Source organism: Pelodiscus sinensis, chromosome 5 (assembly GCF_052426305.1).
Source record: "Pelodiscus sinensis isolate ZL-2025 chromosome 5, ASM5242630v1, whole genome shotgun sequence".
Classification (NCBI taxonomy): domain Eukaryota; kingdom Metazoa; phylum Chordata; order Testudines; family Trionychidae; genus Pelodiscus; species Pelodiscus sinensis.
In genome coordinates this window covers 116453305-116470283 of record NC_143056.1, presented here as the reverse complement: position 1 = coordinate 116470283, position 16979 = coordinate 116453305, and the positions used below count along the sequence as shown (strand labels likewise).

General features: G+C 48.2%; 1 protein-coding gene across 2 annotated transcripts in view; it reads left to right on the top strand.

Moving 5' to 3' along the window:
* Nucleotides 1-16979, top strand: part of CD81 (CD81 molecule) — a 78763-nt gene that overhangs the window by 39761 nt on the left and 22023 nt on the right. Inside the window, exon 1 of one of the 2 annotated variants that reach the window (XM_075928146.2) lies at nt 6716-7001. The exons of the other annotated variant lie outside the window; for it this stretch is intronic. The gene's annotated coding sequence lies outside the window, so the exon portion shown is untranslated. Of the gene's footprint in view, nt 1-6715; nt 7002-16979 lie in introns of those variants that run through there. 2 annotated transcript variants of the gene reach the window in all.

Genomic DNA, 16979 nt, shown 5'->3' with positions numbered 1-16979 from the left:
TTTGTGATAGGCTCTTTTTGAGCAAGAAATCCCTGTTGAGCGTCCACACGTGCCTTTTTGTGCAAGAACTCTTGCACAAAAAGGAGTTATTCCTCATAGAAGGAGGTATAACTGCATCACAGAAAGCCCTCCATTCTGTTGATTGACTGTAGATTTTCTTGTTCAAAAACCGTATAGTGTAGTATAGTGTAGACCTAGAATTACTAGGTGCACCACCCTGTGCAAATTCCACACATGCTTCTAGTCATGCAGCTTCGAAATCCTTGTGAGAATACAATGCTGCTTCCTATCAGGTATAGCTCAGAATAATACATGCTTATTGCTAGGCAGCCAGAGCGTGTGCTTTTCTCTTTAGTGACAACCATAAATCACCAGTTCAAAAAGAAAACAAAACCACCCTGAGCCCATTAACAGCAGTGTACACAGACTTTCTAAATGAGCCCAAAGATTCAACACTTGAAGGACAAACCTGATTATAGTTACCAGTGTGGCTCTAATTTAATTGCTGGCAGGGAAGGAGGTTGCTGCCCATTATCTTCATAATGGGACAGTCCTAAAAGTTTTAGAGACTGCCTTTGGGACCCAAAAAATGGCTTCCAAACATCTCACTTTTGTGGTGATGTGTCCACACAATTGCACTGTTTGCAGTAAGAGTCAAGAGGCATCTAGATAAAACAACTAAGCATCAGAAGAGCTTAGTTACATAGAGTTCATAGAGTGGAAGTAGACTTCGGGTGGCGTTCTATAGAAGGCCGTGGAAGACTTTCCAAGTCTGCAAAGTAGTAGCACATCTGAGGGAACACCATGTTTGAAGCATTACATCTTTGGGGATTTTGTTGAATTTAGTGCTTGGAAAAGTCCTTGGGATTGAACTGCCATTTTCAATTGATTTTTGGGTGCCCAACTTAAGAGGGAGCTTGATTTAGCCTAAAGTTAGGCTGATGTTAACTAGGGATGTTGGATATTGTGTAACTGAATAGTCGTGTAACTATATGAAATCTTAGTGGTTACATGACTATTCGATAGTCCCCGGGGCAGGGCTGGCAGCCAGTGTGCTCCCGGCCCCGCTCCTGGGGAGTTCCTTGTCACCCCACGCTGCTGCCTCTGTGGCAGCAGTCCCTGTCCACGAGGTGGGGGGGGTTCAAGATAGAGGCATCAGCATGGGGCGGGGGGAGCAGGCGGCACTGCAGAGCTGGTGCTGGGGGGGAACCGGCTTTTTAGCCAGTTCCCCTCAGCACCAGCTACCGGTGGGTCCGGGAAGCCTGCTTGAAAGCTGACGTCCTGTGCGTATTGGTTCCAGCCTGCCCCCCTCACTCTCTGTGCTGCTGCCTTTCTATCCGAGGCAGCAGTATGGGGGGGGGGGGAGGAGGGCAAGCAGATCCGGTGCTCGTGGGAGCTTACTGAAAGCTCATGAGCCTCATGGGGACCTGCTTTCGCTCCCCCTCCCCTTGCTGCCTCTGACATAGAGGCAGTGGAGGGGGGGGGGGGAGAGGGAGTGCAGGTAGTTGACAAGATTAACCAATATGCCCAGGCTTATCAGTAAATCATGTAGTCAATTACACATTGTTAACATTAGGGATGTCAAAGTCTGGCATATTTAGCACTAAGGCACGCTTCCTTCTTCACCAGTTCAGTTCCTGGCTTTTCTGTACTAATGAAAGTAGTTCAGTTCCATAGTAACCAAAAACCCCAAAAGTAATTTCACAATGGCTACTACATAACTCTCAGCGGTGACCTGGGCTGGATTCAGACTGGTAACCTAGGGGGCTTGAAAATGTATCCAATTAACGCTCCAAGGCCAATTTGTATCTGCTCAGTGTCAGAACAAACTATTAATAGAAGTATTGCTACAGCCTGAAGGGCTACAGGAGTATTTTCAGTGAAGTGTGAGGAACAGGCAGAAAAAAAAATCAGATTGAACAGCTGAAACTTTGGAGGGTCAGGACTTGGCTTGTACAGTAGTCTCCTGTGTACTTCTCATTTTAGTAGAAGAGGAAACAAAAATAATGACAAGCTGTCAGAATCTAGGTAGGGCTAGAAATATAAAAGGGAACCAGTTGGCAAACAGCTTTTAAAATAAGGCTGCAGAGGTAACCCTGGGCAATTCCAGGCTGGTAAGCCTAAGTTCATTACTGGGCAAACTGGTTGAAATGCTAGTAAAGAGTAGAATCATCATACACCTAGGTGAACACAGTATGTTGGGGAAGAGTGAACATGGCTTTTGTAAAGGGAAATCATGCCTCACTGATCTATTAGAATCATCTGTAAGAGTCAACAAACCTCCAGACAAGTGTGTTTCAGTGGATCTAGAGTACTTTGCATTTTTGTTGGGGCAGCTTGTCAGGGTTTTTGAAAGTCTAAGTCAGCAGTCATGGGTTCAGAAGGAAGGTCCTCTCATGGATCAATAAGTGATTAAAAGAAAGGAAACAAAGGGTAGCAATAAATGGTCAGTTTTTGATCTTTGAGTGACCCTGCTGTGAGCCAGTACTTGTGCTGTTCAATGTATTGATAAATTATGTGGGAAAGGGATTGAACAGTAAGGCAACAAAACAAAATTACTTGAGGTATGTAATACTTGTCCTTCAAGTGTCACAAAGGGCTGTCACTAAACTGGGTGACTGGACAACAAAATGGCAGATGAAATTCCATCTTGATAATTGCAAAGTTATGTAAGTTGGAAAATATCATTCCAGTTATACGTACAAAATGATGAGGTCTAAATTAACTGTTACTACTCAAGAAAGAGATCTTGGCGCTATTGTGGGTAATTCTCTGAAATCATCCTTTCAATAGGCATTGGCAATCAGAAAAGCTAACAGTGCTCTATGGCTGGCCCAGTCTCTTTTAATCAGTTAACCCGTTAAATTTAATGTTTAACCAGATAATTAAACAGGATTTTACATTCCTATTAGGAACTGTTTGGAAAGGGGTAGATAACAATGGAAAATATAATGTCCCAATATGAATCCATGATATGCCCATTTCTTGGGTATTGCATGAAATTCTGGTTGCGCCATCTCAAAATATCTATTACAATTAGAAAAAAATATAGAGAAGTGCAACAAAAACGATGAGGGGATATGGGACAGCTTCCATATGAGAGATGAAAAAGACTGGGACTTGCTCATTTTAGAGAAAAGGTTACTAAGGGGGACTGTGCTGGGGGCCTGCTAAACTGTGACTGAAGTGGAGAAAGTGAACAGGGAGTGTTATTTACCCCTTCACATAGTATTAGAACTAGAGATCACTTGATGAAATGAATAGGCAACAATGCATGGAAGAACTCCTTGCTTGGGGATGTTCTGAAACCCAAAAGTGTAACTGGAGTAAAAAACCAAGTCCTGTGGCACTTTAGGCTATGTCTACACAGCAGCATTATTTCAGAATAATTCCAGTTATTCTGAAATAACATAGTGCGCATCTACACTGCAAGCCTGTCATTTCAAAATAAATTCAAAATAACAGACTCTTACAATGAGCTCTACAGGAGTTCGAGTATGAGGAGGAAGGGAAGTGGGGGGGAAGAGTGCTCTATTTTGACATAACTGCTGTGTAGACAGCGCCAAAAGTCGAAATAAGCTATTTTGACTTAAGCTACGCAATTAGTGTAGCTTATTTCGAGTTTAGCCCTGCTGTGTAGACGCGCCCTTAGAGACTAACAAAAATATAGATAGTATTGTGAGCTTTTTGTGGGCAAAACCCATTTCTTCAGATGAGTGTGAGGAGTTCCTAGACACTAGGTCCATCAATGGCATCTGATCAAGATGGTCAGTGACACAACCCCGTGTTCTGGGTGTCTCGATTTCTGACGACAAAATCATCTGACATTAGCCATTGTCAGCAGACTGGACATTAGCCTTAGGGAGACAGTTGGTCTGACCCACTGTGCTCATTCTGATGTTTTATTTTGTATTCGTGCAGCTGCTGGCCCCTTCAGGAAAAGGGGATAGATGGGAAGGAAGATGGGGCTTTGTTCTCTGGGGTGGCATACCTAGACAAGCCGTCTCAAGATGGATCTGCCTTTCAGTGCTCCAACTACCAAGGGAGGAAGGAGCATGGAATCGTGCTGAAAGTGCCCTTTCTCCATCCTGTTGCGGGAAGGGAGATAGGAGAGGTACAATCAAGCTAACAAGCTAATAGCTGCTTTTCTGAACTTCCCTTCACAGCCACAGTAATTCAAGCCCTCAGATTGGAGGCACAGATGCTCCCCAAAAATGTGGCATTCTGGACAGCTCCTTTACCCATTTTTATTTAAGAGCAACCCTGCATTAACTTGGATCCTGCTCCCTTCCTACAAACACACTGAATGCTCTGCTTTGATCTCTCCCTGCGTATCTTATGATGCAGGATCCCTGGGAGTGTTTCTGGGCTTTGCTCATTCACTTGTGCTGCTGCTGGAAGTCATCTGGAAGTCATTAGTGACCACAGAGCAGCGGCTCTGCTCTCAGGAAAGGGAAAAGCGAGGGAGGAGGAGGGGCCAGGCATGGGCTCTTCTGTCCCAATTCCATCACTGCCAGGGGTGGGAAACGGGGAGAGAGCTGTGTTGCCACTCCTGCTATGGAAAAACATGAATCAGAAATAATCCAGAGCTGGGGAGAGTGGCTGGCTTGGCTAATTCCACTGGGAAACTCAACAGCTCAAGCTCTCCCTCCCGATCTTTTTCTCTGTCTAAACTGGTCCTGCTACCCCTCCCTTGTATATGAGGAGAGTTCCTACTCCTGCCTAGTGCCTCTCCCCTAGCTTTAAAGGCAGTGCTACTTCTGTTGCTGCCTGGAGGGAGCTCTTGCTTTTCCAAACAGCATTCCTCCTAGCCTGGGACCAGTCCATAGGTCTCTCTTTCCTCTCTCTGTACAGGAGGGAGGGCCTCCACTACAGGGCTGCTTCCTAGGATTGCCAGATGGTTTCAACAAAATACCAGACACACTTGACATTGCATCACATTCTACATTACATCTTATTTAGAAAATACCGGACATTGATATTTTCTCAATTTGTTTCCTGAACAGAAAGCTCAAATACTGGACTGTCTGGTTCAAAACCGGACACCTGGCAACCCTACTGCTTCACTGTGCACATCCTCCACCGCACTTGTAAAATGGAGATGACACTCTCCGCCCCCGCCCCTAGTTTTCCCAAACCAGGTCACTCTGTTCCAGAAAATGCTGTGGCACTTGGTAAGGGTATGCCTCCAGCAAGGCAGGAACCATCCACTGCCGTGGAGCACTGCAGATGTCTCAAAGGCTTGGACAAATGGTCCCTGGAGCTGACATCCAGAGGAAGGAGTGAGGACAGGCGAGAACTTCTTTCCTTTTGAGAGTAAGGAAGTGTGGACCGGGTGTGGCTTGGCCAGGAATTCCCGTGCTAGTGCCTCCTTGCACTCGCCCCCTTTTAAAAGGGCAACCCAAGGAGAGGGGTGAGCGCTGGCTCTCACAGCGGGTAGACAGGACTTGGAATGTGTCCCAGGCTTTCTTGGTGCTGGGCTTTTTTGGAAACATTGCCATAGCAACCTGGGTGGAAGAGACTGTATTCCATTAGCTAAACAAGTTAAAGCTGCTGAGAGAGACTCAAAAAGGGACGGGGGGGGGGGAGGGCGAGAGGAGCAGAGGACATTGACTGAGACAACCACATGACTGGAGCTGCAGCTTATGGGACACATTGTAGCTCTTGTTTGGGGGAGCAAGACTGAGCTATTGGGTGGGGGGAAGGAGGATTTTCTAGGCTCCCTGGACGCATGAGCCGCTCCACCAGGAAAGTGCTGGCCTCAGTTCCTCTCTGCTTCAATTCCAATTTAAAATGTGATACTGCTTTTTAATTAAAATAAGGTTAGTGTTGGATTGACAGCCTTGCAGATCAGAATGGTCTGTTTTAAGCATAGACCAAGCACTGGCACCGTGTCTTCAAAAAATCACAATCAGGCCTCATATCTGGCCTGGCAGGACAATCTTTTAAGGTGCATGTACACTGGAGCTGGAGGTTATAATTTCCTGCTTAAATAGCTGTTTCTGTGCTAGCTCCACTCAAGCTTGTGTACTAAAAATAGAAGTGTAGCTGCACTGGTGTGAGCAGGGGAACAGGATAGGGCCCAGAGTATTGTAGGTCTAAGACTCCGATCGATGTCCCCTTTAATTTTTAATTGACGTGCACCAGCAGTAGAAACGTTATGCTGCTGGCTGCGGGTGCCCTGCGAATCAGCTGGGTGGCAGTTGGCTGTTGCTGGGGTGGGGAGCCGCCCAAGCGCTCAGCTTACAGGCAACTCTGCTGCAGATACTTTTTTGTAAGCACCTACCTACTCACATTGCGATAGCGGCACCTTTTTGGGTTTCGTGCATTAGAGTCTTGATCTGAGCTCACATAGATATGACTTCCGGGGCTAGAAATTACACTTGCAGCTTTGTTGTAGATATGCTGTGTGCTTTGCGATAAGGATGTAGCTGTACAGGGGTCGGCAACTCCTGATATGCATGCCACAAGCAGCACGCAGGCCTTTTTTTTTTTTTTTTTTTTTTTTTTTTTTAAACTGGCATGTGGGGCGAGTGCTCAGCCCCGTCCCTGCCCCTCCCACTCAGCAGGGAGCCTGTGCTGTGGCTCCAGCCCCAGCTGCGCAGCTGCATGCTGAAGCTCCGGCTTCCTCCTCAGAGTGGGGTGGGGAGACAGGGCAGTATAGGCGCATGCGTGCATCCCTGGGGCAGCTTCCTGCTTCGGGACAGGGTAGGGCTGAGCCTGCTCTGCAAAGCTGGGGCTGGGCGGCTGGCACATGTGGCATGCCGAGGCCTGGGCTGCACCGCACTGCTATGTATAGGAGCCCCTTCCCCAGCACCCTGCTGTGCCTGGCTGGGCTGGAGCCAGCCCTGGGGTCTGCCTGCCCCAACCCCAGAGCCACAGCCTGCAGGCAAAGGGCTGGTCGGGGCAGGGAAGAGACTCTGCCCTCTCCCTGCCCCTGCCTCTCCTCGTCCCTGCACTGCTCCTGAGGGGCTGCGAGTCCCAGCACTGCTGCCCTGCCGGTGAGTGTACTGGGGGCACAGGGATGTGCGGGTAGGATGGGGAGTGACAGAGGATGCAGGGGCAGGATGGGAGGGGCATGGGGCATGGGGGGCATGGGGCAATGCAGGGCATCAGGCTGGGGGGCGGTCATGGAGCTGAGGGGAGTGAGGCTGGAGCAGAGGGAAGATGTGAGGGGGCTACAAAGTGGGTTTTGCTTTGTCCCCTCATGGGTGCTTAGGAGGAAACCAATGTTCAAACCTGAGTGTGCTTGCCATCATGCCCCTCCTGGGGAAGTGCAGATCTCTTCCCTCTGACATGAGTGCATCACAGAACTGAATCCAGGGCGACTGCACTGGCAAGCAAGAGGCACAGCATTTCTGAGCTTATCCAGCACCCACCATTACAGGGGAAGAAAGTGAGAACGTATCTAGAACGACTTACTCTCAGACATTCCTCAGATACCAGGGTTTGTCTTGCCACATCTGCCCCAAGAATCTTACAGGAGCTCAGTCCAGGAGATCCACATCAGGCCTACTTTATGGTTCTGTATTCGTCCTGCTCATGGACTGCATTCTGAATTTCTCAGGATCATTTCTGCAGCTGAAAAGAGAAACTAGAGCTATGTGGCTTTGATTCCCTCAGCTGTGTAAACCATTATATGGATAACATTGTCTTGACGTTCTCACTCTCTTCTGTAATGCCCCTTCCCAACCCTCTTTCAAAGAGGAAATTCTGTTAACATGGCAAAGTTTTACCTGTTCTGCTGCTGAAGTTGGAAACTCCCTAGCTTTTACTCAAAACTTTTTCCGGGTTTGTTTAGAGTTCTCAAGCCTCAGTGACTCTCTTGACGTTTGGTCCAAGTCTGCCAACTTCATAAGTTAAATGCAGAACCAGGCAACTTTTTTCAGCTGATGTCAGTGTTTGTTACAGAACTTTGAGCTGTGACCCCATGGGAAGCTGCATTTCTGAGCCTGTTTTTCCTCTCTCCGTTGACTTTGTTGATAAACTAGAACTATACACTCTTTGGGGTTGAGATGTTTCTTGCTATGTGTTTATCCAATGCTTAGCACAATGGAGTCCTGATCTCAGGTGAGGCCTCTTAGTGCTACCATAATAGATGAATTTTACTTTATGGAATCATACTATGGGTCTGGTAGCCTAATCAGTCTACGTTCTTTCTTTCCACTGTCCTAATTGCTATATTGTCTGTGCACTGTTCCCTAGGATCCAACACTCCTGTTAGCAATGGCTGGTATAATGCTTAGAAGCAGAGGGCAGAGAATGAATTGAAATTGCAAACAATGAGTTCTTGGCTGTCTGGCTGTTATTAATGCAGCTCTAGCTTCTCACAGGATTATATGCTTCATTTGAAAAATGCTCTGGGTTTCTATTTGTTCTAAATATCTCTAATCAGAAAAAACCCTAGTACTGTATTTTAAATGGTGTAAAAGTTGAAACCCACGCTGAGAAATTCAATGTCAAAGGCAGACAAAACCATTATCTAAATGTAGCATACGCTGAACAGTAACTATTGGTATTGTAGTTCTGTATAGTCCTATAAAGGTGCATGGGGCCTGAGGCAGTTTCCAATAGGATGCAAACCCTGTTATGAAGGTCACAACCTGATGCTGGCAAGACTAAACATGCAGTATCTGGATGTGGTGTTTCGAATGAACTTAACAAATGAAAGTCCTGTAGCACCTTAGAGACTAACAAAAATGTAGATGGTATCAATCCACTTCTTCAGAGAAATGGAATGTGTCGTGGTGCATGCACGCCCCATCATCTCTTGGGAGAGGGCACATGAGGGTGTGGATGCCACCTAGTCCACCAGCAATCTCTCTTAGTCTATGAACACCGCCCCTTTGTCCAGGGTAGTATACTCTAGTGATTAGAGTCAGTGAGAAGCAGCCCTCTGACTCAGAGTAGCATGGCTGGGTAGCTCAAGTCAATAAGGTATGGCCCTTTTAATGCATAGCTTGGTAACTCAAGTTACTAGGATATGGCCCTTCAATGCTGGGCGGTACAGCTTCATAGCTCAAGTCAATAAGTTGGGGGGATTGGGGCTAATTGCCCCAGTAGGGGGACCTGGGCCCACCCTACTCCATTGGGTCCCAACCCAGGGAGCTGTGAATGGCAGAACAGTCTGCCACTCCCTCAGCGGGGAATCTGGCCAAAACATACCAAGTTTACCTGGGTGGGAGAGACTGCTCCTGCACCCTCCCTGAGTCACTTCCTACTGGCACTGGTGGGGACAGTAACCCATGAAATGACTGGGTCTTCCTTTTCCTCTGCAGCTGCTTCTCCTTGGGGTTGCTCAGGGGCTGTGACACAGCAGTCTCCTGGGGTTCTAGCTCCCTCTGGGTCGTTAGCTGGTGTAGCCCAGGAGCTCTGGCCGAAGATCTTTCTCCTTCAGTGACCAGCTCAGACTGAACTGTTCTGCTGCCTTTTATACTGCTCCGGCACTTGGAGCACGCCCAGTCTGGGTGAAGGGGCGGGACTTCCTCTCCCCACAGGGTTTTAACCACCCCTGTTTCAGTGCAAGGTATGCACACTGCGTCACAGGGAGACTAGAATAAATATGGGCAGGAAACCTGAAAGTAATGGGAGTTGTCACACTAGAACAGAGGTGTTCTGCCGGATTTGAAGTGTGCTGCTAAACTGCATGTGTGTGTCTCGCTCTAAGAGGCCAGGATTAAGTGTGTCCACTTCATTGCTGTTCTCCGTCAGTGTAAGTATAGTGTTAATGAGATATATCCACTTCCTTGGGAAAGGCTGCTCTTTCCAGGTCAGGCTGCAGAGTTCAAGGCAGAGGAATTCTTTTGACTGCCAAGTCCCTGGTCTGGAGAGGGGGGGCCACCCTTTCTCCCCAGGCCTGTTTCAGAGGGGCTTCAGAGCCTCTAAGCTTGGGGAAAATATGCAAGGACACCTCTCCCCAAGTGACTCGAGTCTTGAACCTTTTGGCACTGCCTTTCCCTCGGGAAAGCTGCTAATTTGGTCACTGTGGAGTCTCCAGTGAACAAGAACGTATTGTCTGATAAAGTATTTTTGTTTGGTTTAAATAAACTCTAGAGGAGTCTCCCACTCTGCTGGCTTCCAGTAGCTTCCATTGCTCTGGCGCTCATAAAGGCCATTTGTTTGTGTCTTAGAAAGAAACTGGCTTGAGTCCCAAAAGCCTTTCAGTCTTTTTGTCACTTTCCGAGTGCAGCCCGGGCCCAGCCATCCCAATCGTTTCCCGGCTAGGCTATCTGCCCTCCCTTCCCCTGACTGAGGAACAACTTCCATTCTCGGCACTTCAGTCAGGAAATGCCAAGTAAGACCTGGGGTCTGTAGTATCAGTCCTTCTTTTCTTCTGCCATGAACTGAGAGTGTTTGGGAATGGATCTGCATCCAGTTTCCTTTCCAGAGGGCTAGAATCCAGTTTGGGTATTTCTTTTTACATGGGCTGGTCCTGGAGTACATTACAAGCAGACTCTGGCGGCATGTTGAGATTCTCCTTTTCATTCAAGGAAATAATCAGCATGCTATAGGGAACCTCCTACATTGGCTGCAACTTCCTTCCCTACAGACAGCTCATTAGAGAGAGAGGCAGAGAAAGCAAGGGCTCTGTCCCTGTTGTCTGTCTGCTCCTACTTCTGAGCATGAGAGAAGCAGCCGTACAATAAACTTTTCCTAGTAGAGGCTAAGGGTGTTAAGAGATGGGTAATTGACTAATCGTGTAGTCGATTCAATTTGTATCACTTACATGATTCATCAATAAGGCTTTGCAGTTTAAATGTGGCAGGAGCCAGGTGCGCAGGCAGCCTGGCTCCTACTACATTTAAACTGCAGAGGTGCAACAGGGGTAGGTACTGCGGAGCTGGGACTGCTATGGCTCTGCATTTGTAACGTAGTAAGAGCTGGGCAGCTCCTACTACATTTAAAATGCAGAGCTGCAGCAGTCCCAGACCGACACAAGCCAGGACTGTGCCGGGCTTGCTCAATCTCGACTTGCACCAGGTCCACCAGTCCCTGTCTACAGCCAGCCCTGGCCACCACGGACTGGGGCTGCTCTGCCCACCTGAGCCCACCTACCCCCGACCCTACCAAACCTCCCCTGCCCCTCACCCTGCCCCTACATAGAGGCAGCAGCAGGGGAGCAGGCGGCACCGCAGAGACAGTGCTGGGAAAACTGGCTTTTAAGCCAGCTCCCCCCAGCACTAGCTCCTGTCCCTCCTCTCCCTCTTGCAGCAAGGGGCGGGGAAGTGAGTAGTCGACTTGGTTACCTGATAAGCTGGGCTTATCGAGTAGTCAACTACTCGCTTACATCTCTAGTAGAAGCCCAGGAGTCTGGCCTGGCCTGGCCAGTCCTCAAATCTCCATGTGTGCAAACAAATATTTCTCCCACATGTTCCCACTGAAAATGGGAGAACACTCCCTGCATCTGCATTCTGTCTTGAACAGAGCTGAGCAAGTTTAATGGATATTTTTTGTTTGGAAACAAAACTAATTCTGAAACATGGTGGGTGGGGAAAGGAATCCTGTTTGTTTCAAATCCAAACAACTGCTTCCCAAAAATGTTTTTATCAAACAAATTGGCTTTGAGTTGTCAAACATTTCAGTCAATTTTTTTTAAGGGTTTTTCCTCCCATGTTTTGATTTGGCCATGTTTGGGTAGGTTTCACTTTTTTTTTTTTTTTAATTAATTGGCCAAATTTTTAAATCCCATTTCAGGAGGAAAAGTAGCATGTTGAATTTTAAAAGGAGTGGGGTTGTCCCCTCAGCCCGAACTATTCAAGCCTGTATTCACAAGCTTGAATATAGCACAAGCTTGTGAATACAGGCAGTCCCCAGGTTACATCAATCCGACTTACGTCGGATCCCTAGTTACAAACGGGGGGGGGGGGCGCAGCTAGTGCAGGGTGCCTCCCCCACTGTCGCCGCCTCCAGCGGCACGGGGGGCGCTTCCCCACAGCAGACCAGGGAGATGCGGAGCTAGCGCCCCCCCCCCCCCCCCCAAGCAGACCAGGGAGACGCGGAGCGGCTTTTCTCGCCGCGGAGGATGAGAACATCTATTAGATGTGAACATCTATTGAGCAGATCTTCCCTAAGGAAAGGCCTCCAAGCATAACTTTTCCCTCACGCTTCAAAACAGGCTCTCAGAAATTGTGTAATGACTTTGTCAACAGTCAGTGTCTGTGTGGTGGTGTATGCTGACCTCCTGCCAATCCTCATCTTACACGATCATATTAATGCCGTCTCATCGCCTCTTGCCTTTCTGCACCCTCCTCCCCAGGCACACACCAAAACACTGCTTCCCACTAGGGTGTGAACAAGTAGTCAACTACCCAATAAGCAGAAGCTTATCATGTAGCACGATCACCCCTCCCCCTCCTTACCACGCTGCACTCTTAAAGGGACAGAGAGGAGCTGGTGCGCAAAGACGCTGGCTCAATCTCTGATTTTTCCCCCCCACCCAGGTCTCAGGACAACCCTCCCCCGTGCTGCCACTCTGCATTGTGAAAGGGACAGAAAAGCTGCAACCAGTTCTGCAGGTGTCTCAGCACAAGCTCATGCGCGTGCTCTCTCTCTCTTTAAAGGGACAGAGCAGTAGCAACCCCTCCCGGTGGATCTCTCTCAGCACAAGCCTCCTCCCCCCTCATTTCCCTGTTGCTGCTCTGCACTCAAGTAAGAGAGACCCATGGGACCGGCTTCCTCTTCTCTGTCCCTTTAAGAATTCAGAGTGGCGGTGAGGGGGAGGAAGGAGCTTGCGCTGAGACATCCATAGGCCACCTGCAGCTGCTCTGTCCTTTTCAGAATACAGAGTGGCCACAGGGGGGAGGGTTGTCCTGAGACCCGGAAGTGAACCTTTCCCTAACAACTTGTCGATGGAAATTCCATTGACTACTCAACTAGCAAATTAATCGCTACTTCCCATCCCTACTTCCCACCTCACTGGGGTCCTACCACTTTGTTTTGGCACTTTCCTAGAACTAGTGATCCCCCTCTCCCTGTTACTCTCTTTGCAACAATTGGTCACAAGTTGACCTGTGGCAGCTGAACTCACGTCTAAATTAAAGTGAACTCTTGGGTTCACAACATTTTAACTCTTGATATGTCCCATGGCTCCAGATCTCCCGTGGTTTACAGCTGCCACAAGCTTCCTTGCTACCAAGAGTTGCTCCTGCCCCTTCCTGACTCCTGTCCTTGTTGATAAGTCTCAGTGATCACCTAGATATTTGTTTGTGCACTTGTGTTACAATTGTGACAAACTGCTGGCTAAGCCAGAGCTCTGCCACTACAGTCTGGCTGAAAAGGCCAATTACAGCCAGTTGAGCAAGCCCAGGTCTGAGGGGCTAATGAGAGGCAGCTGTGGGCCTCATTAGCCAGAGGGCTAGATAAGGCAGCCAGTGGGGAAGTGGAAGGGGAGAAGCTAGAGAGTGGCTGTGTACACTCCCCAGGCAGAAGGGGGGAGAGGGGAGAGAGAGAGAGAGAGAGAGAGAGAGAGCTAGCTAGCTAGCTGAGTTAGCTGCTGGAAAACCAAAGCTCTGTAAATAGAAGGTGATGGGGAAATAGACAATAAAAGGCACGAGCCATTGCACAAGAAAGGGTCTCCTGGTGATTTGTGGACAAAGAAGGTGTCCCAGGGTGAGGGGCCTGAGCAAGGACCTTGCCACACCATGTAAAGCCAACTCTCATCAGGGTTGGCAGGAGCAGGGACAACACATTATGGGCATGTCCTCGCAACTGGCTGGATTGACAGACAGCAATCAGTCCATGTGAGAGGGAGGGGTCAATTTATCATGGCTGGTATAACCATGATAAATCAGCTGCCAAGGTACTAGGGTACTACACCAAAATGAGGAGCATAGGTGGAGTCGATGGGAGAGCATCATCTGTCGACTTACTGCAGTGAAGAGCCCACGGTAAATAGATCGAAGTATGTCGACTTCAGCCAATGATAGCTGAAACTTAGGTTTAGTCTACAGTACCGCGGGCCATTGATCTAAGTCTTCCTGGTTGTTGGGAATTTGAGTAGTGTGCAAGATGATCCATGTGACTACTCCAACCAGCCTGAGTGTGAATCGGATGCAGAGGTGCAGAAAAGAGGATGGGGGGGGGGGTTACTGAAAGTGTTTATTTCAGTAGCATCTAGGAGCCCTGCAAAATGCAGGACAATGTAGCACTTTAAAGACTAACAAGATGGTTTATTAGATGATGAGCTTTCGTGGGCCAGACCCACTTCCTCAGATCAAATAGTGGAAGAAAGTAGTCACAACCATATATACCAAAGGAAACAATTAAAAAAAATGAACAAATATGAAAAGGACAAATCACATTGCAGAACAGAAGGGGAATGCGGGGGGGTGGGAAGGGGGAGGAAGGAAGGTAAGTGTCTGTGAATTGCTGATATTAAAGGTAGGGAGAGTGGGATGTTTGTGAGTTAATGGTATTACAGGTGATAATTGGGGAAACTGTCTTGGTAATGGGTGAGAAAGTTCAAAGTCTTGTTAAGTCCTTGTTGGCAAGTGTCGAATTTTAACATGAATGACAGTTCAGAGGATTCCCTTTCAAGTGCAGATGTAAAAGGTCTTTGTAGCAGAATGCAGGTGGCTAAGTCATTTAGAGAGTGTCCTTTCTGGTTAAAGTGGCAAGAAACTGTTTTCTCTTTGTGATCTTGTCTGATATCTGTTTTGTGGGCATTAATCCTTTGGCGAAGTGTCTGAGATGTTTGTCCAATGTACATAGCAGACGGACACTTTCGGCACATGATAGCATAGATTATATTTCTGGATGCGCAGGAATATGTGTTCTTGATCTTATAACTCACTTGGTTAGGTTGTGAACCAAGATGCCATTGTGCTAAGTGCTGTATGAATTTAGTCCTTCTATAAAAGAACTTAAAGGTGCTATCCTTGGAGAACTACATACCTGATACTGTAGGGAAGGGTTCCCTGAGCACTGTAGATTCTGCTGGTAAACTTGACACTTGCAGGTTGTGATCAGGGAGAGTGCAGAAATTCCTCCCACAATTAATCATGTTGCCTTTCAATAACTGTTACTAGGCCATTACCAAGAGGAAGTTGGTTACTGACAGTAAATCCCTTTGGGTTTCATGTAGCTGAATTTCCTTCTGTGCCAGGCTGTCTCAGTGTGGCCTTGGTAGCCTTTTATTTCCTTTGCAGCTGGTTTCCTCCAGTTGCTGGTGACTGTACATAGCAACATGTTGCATAAATGTAGCATTACCAATGAAACGTTAAACATGCCAAAAGTTAGAGTTGAAACGTTCTGGCTGCTCCCTCGGTATTCTCTGCCATAGAATAGAACGGTAGAAATGTACAATTCTGGGGGAGAAGAAATCATCTAGTCCAGAGTAAGGATGTTAAAAAATGGTCATTATTGTAACCATGTAATTGCTGAAAATGTTAGCGGTTACATGCTGGCTCCCCAGGAGCAGGGGCCAGCAGCCAGTGTGGAACTGGCTGCTGGCCCCATGCCTGAGGAGCCTGCTGCCACTCTATGCTGCAGACCAGGGGCAGATGACCGTTTTGCGGGGCCCCGGGCAGCATAATTTCGTGAGGCTCCCCTTTGCCACGGCGCATGCACAGTGACCGCATGTGCGGTGGCGCCACGGCGCATGCACAGGGCTTTTTGAAGCGTGGGGCCCGGGGCAGCCGCCCCATTCGCCCTGCCCTATATCCACCAATGCTGCAGACTCTCATAAAGAGTCAGCAGTACAGGGTGGCAGTCAGCTCCCCGGGAATTGGTGCATGCTAGGAGCCGGCTTTTAAAGCAGTTCCTGGCGAGTACCAGCTCCCACCTGCTGCCCTGCTCCCAGGGAGCTGGCTGCTGTCCTGCACTGCTGCCTCTCATACAGAGGCAGCATAGGGAGACAGCCAGCTCCCCAGGAGCCAGACCAGGAGCCTCGTGTAATTATTTGGGTAACTGATAGGTTACCTGTTTAAATGTCTCCACTCTTTTATATCCCTAGTCCAGAGGTTCTCAAATTAGGATGTGTGGAATTTATTTTGGGGTGTATGTGTGAGAGAATCTTGAGGCCAGGGTGACTTACTGCACACAATCAGAGCTGGGTGGCCAAAGAGCAGTGGCTGCTGATCAGACACCCAACTCTGATGACAGTGCTGCTAGCAGCAATGAGAATTAAGGATGGTATGGTATTGCCTTACTTCTGGGTGGCTGCTGACTGGGCACCCAAAGGGATGGGTGAGTGGAGTGACAGACACAAAGAAGGGGTGGGGAATGGGGCTCAATTAAATGAGTTTGAGAACCACTGATCTAGTCCATACCCCTTGTGATGAGGCAGGACCAAGTAAACTTAGATCATCCTTGACAGGTGTTTCTCTAAGCTGTTCTTAAATCTCCAGTGACTGGGATTCGATAACGTCCCTCAGTAGCTTATTCCAGTATTTAATTACCCTTGTAGTTGTTAAACTTTTTCTTATTTTCTAACCTAAATCTCCCTTGCTGCAGATTACTTGTCCTTCCTATACTAGGGGGAAAGAGAGAACAGTTGATCCTCCTCTTTTTCATAACAGCCCTTACCATGTTTGAAGACTTATTAGGTACCCTTTAAATATTTTTTTCCAAGTCTAAACATGCCCTGCTTTTCTTAACCTTTTCTCCTCTTGTCAGGCTTTTTAAAACTTTTTTTTTTATCATTTTCCTTATTCTCCTCTAAACTCTCTCCTAATTCATCTACATCTTCCTTAAAGTGTGACACCCAGAACCATAGTCCATGTGGAGGTGATGAGGGGTTGCATGCCCCAAAGGCTGGCTGCGGGAGGTGGGGTCTGATTCCTGCAGCTGGGGTCCTCGCCAGCAATGGTGGGACAAGCAGAGCAATGGCCCCAGCTCTGGCTGCATCGCTGCGGGGGGAGGGACAACCGCTGCTCACCCATGGAAAGTGGAGTGGCTGGGACAGTGCCGGCCCGAGCCCTTTTGGTGCCCAGGGCGCATGCGCGAGCCCCTCCCCCCCAGGGTGTGCAGGCCCGCCCCCC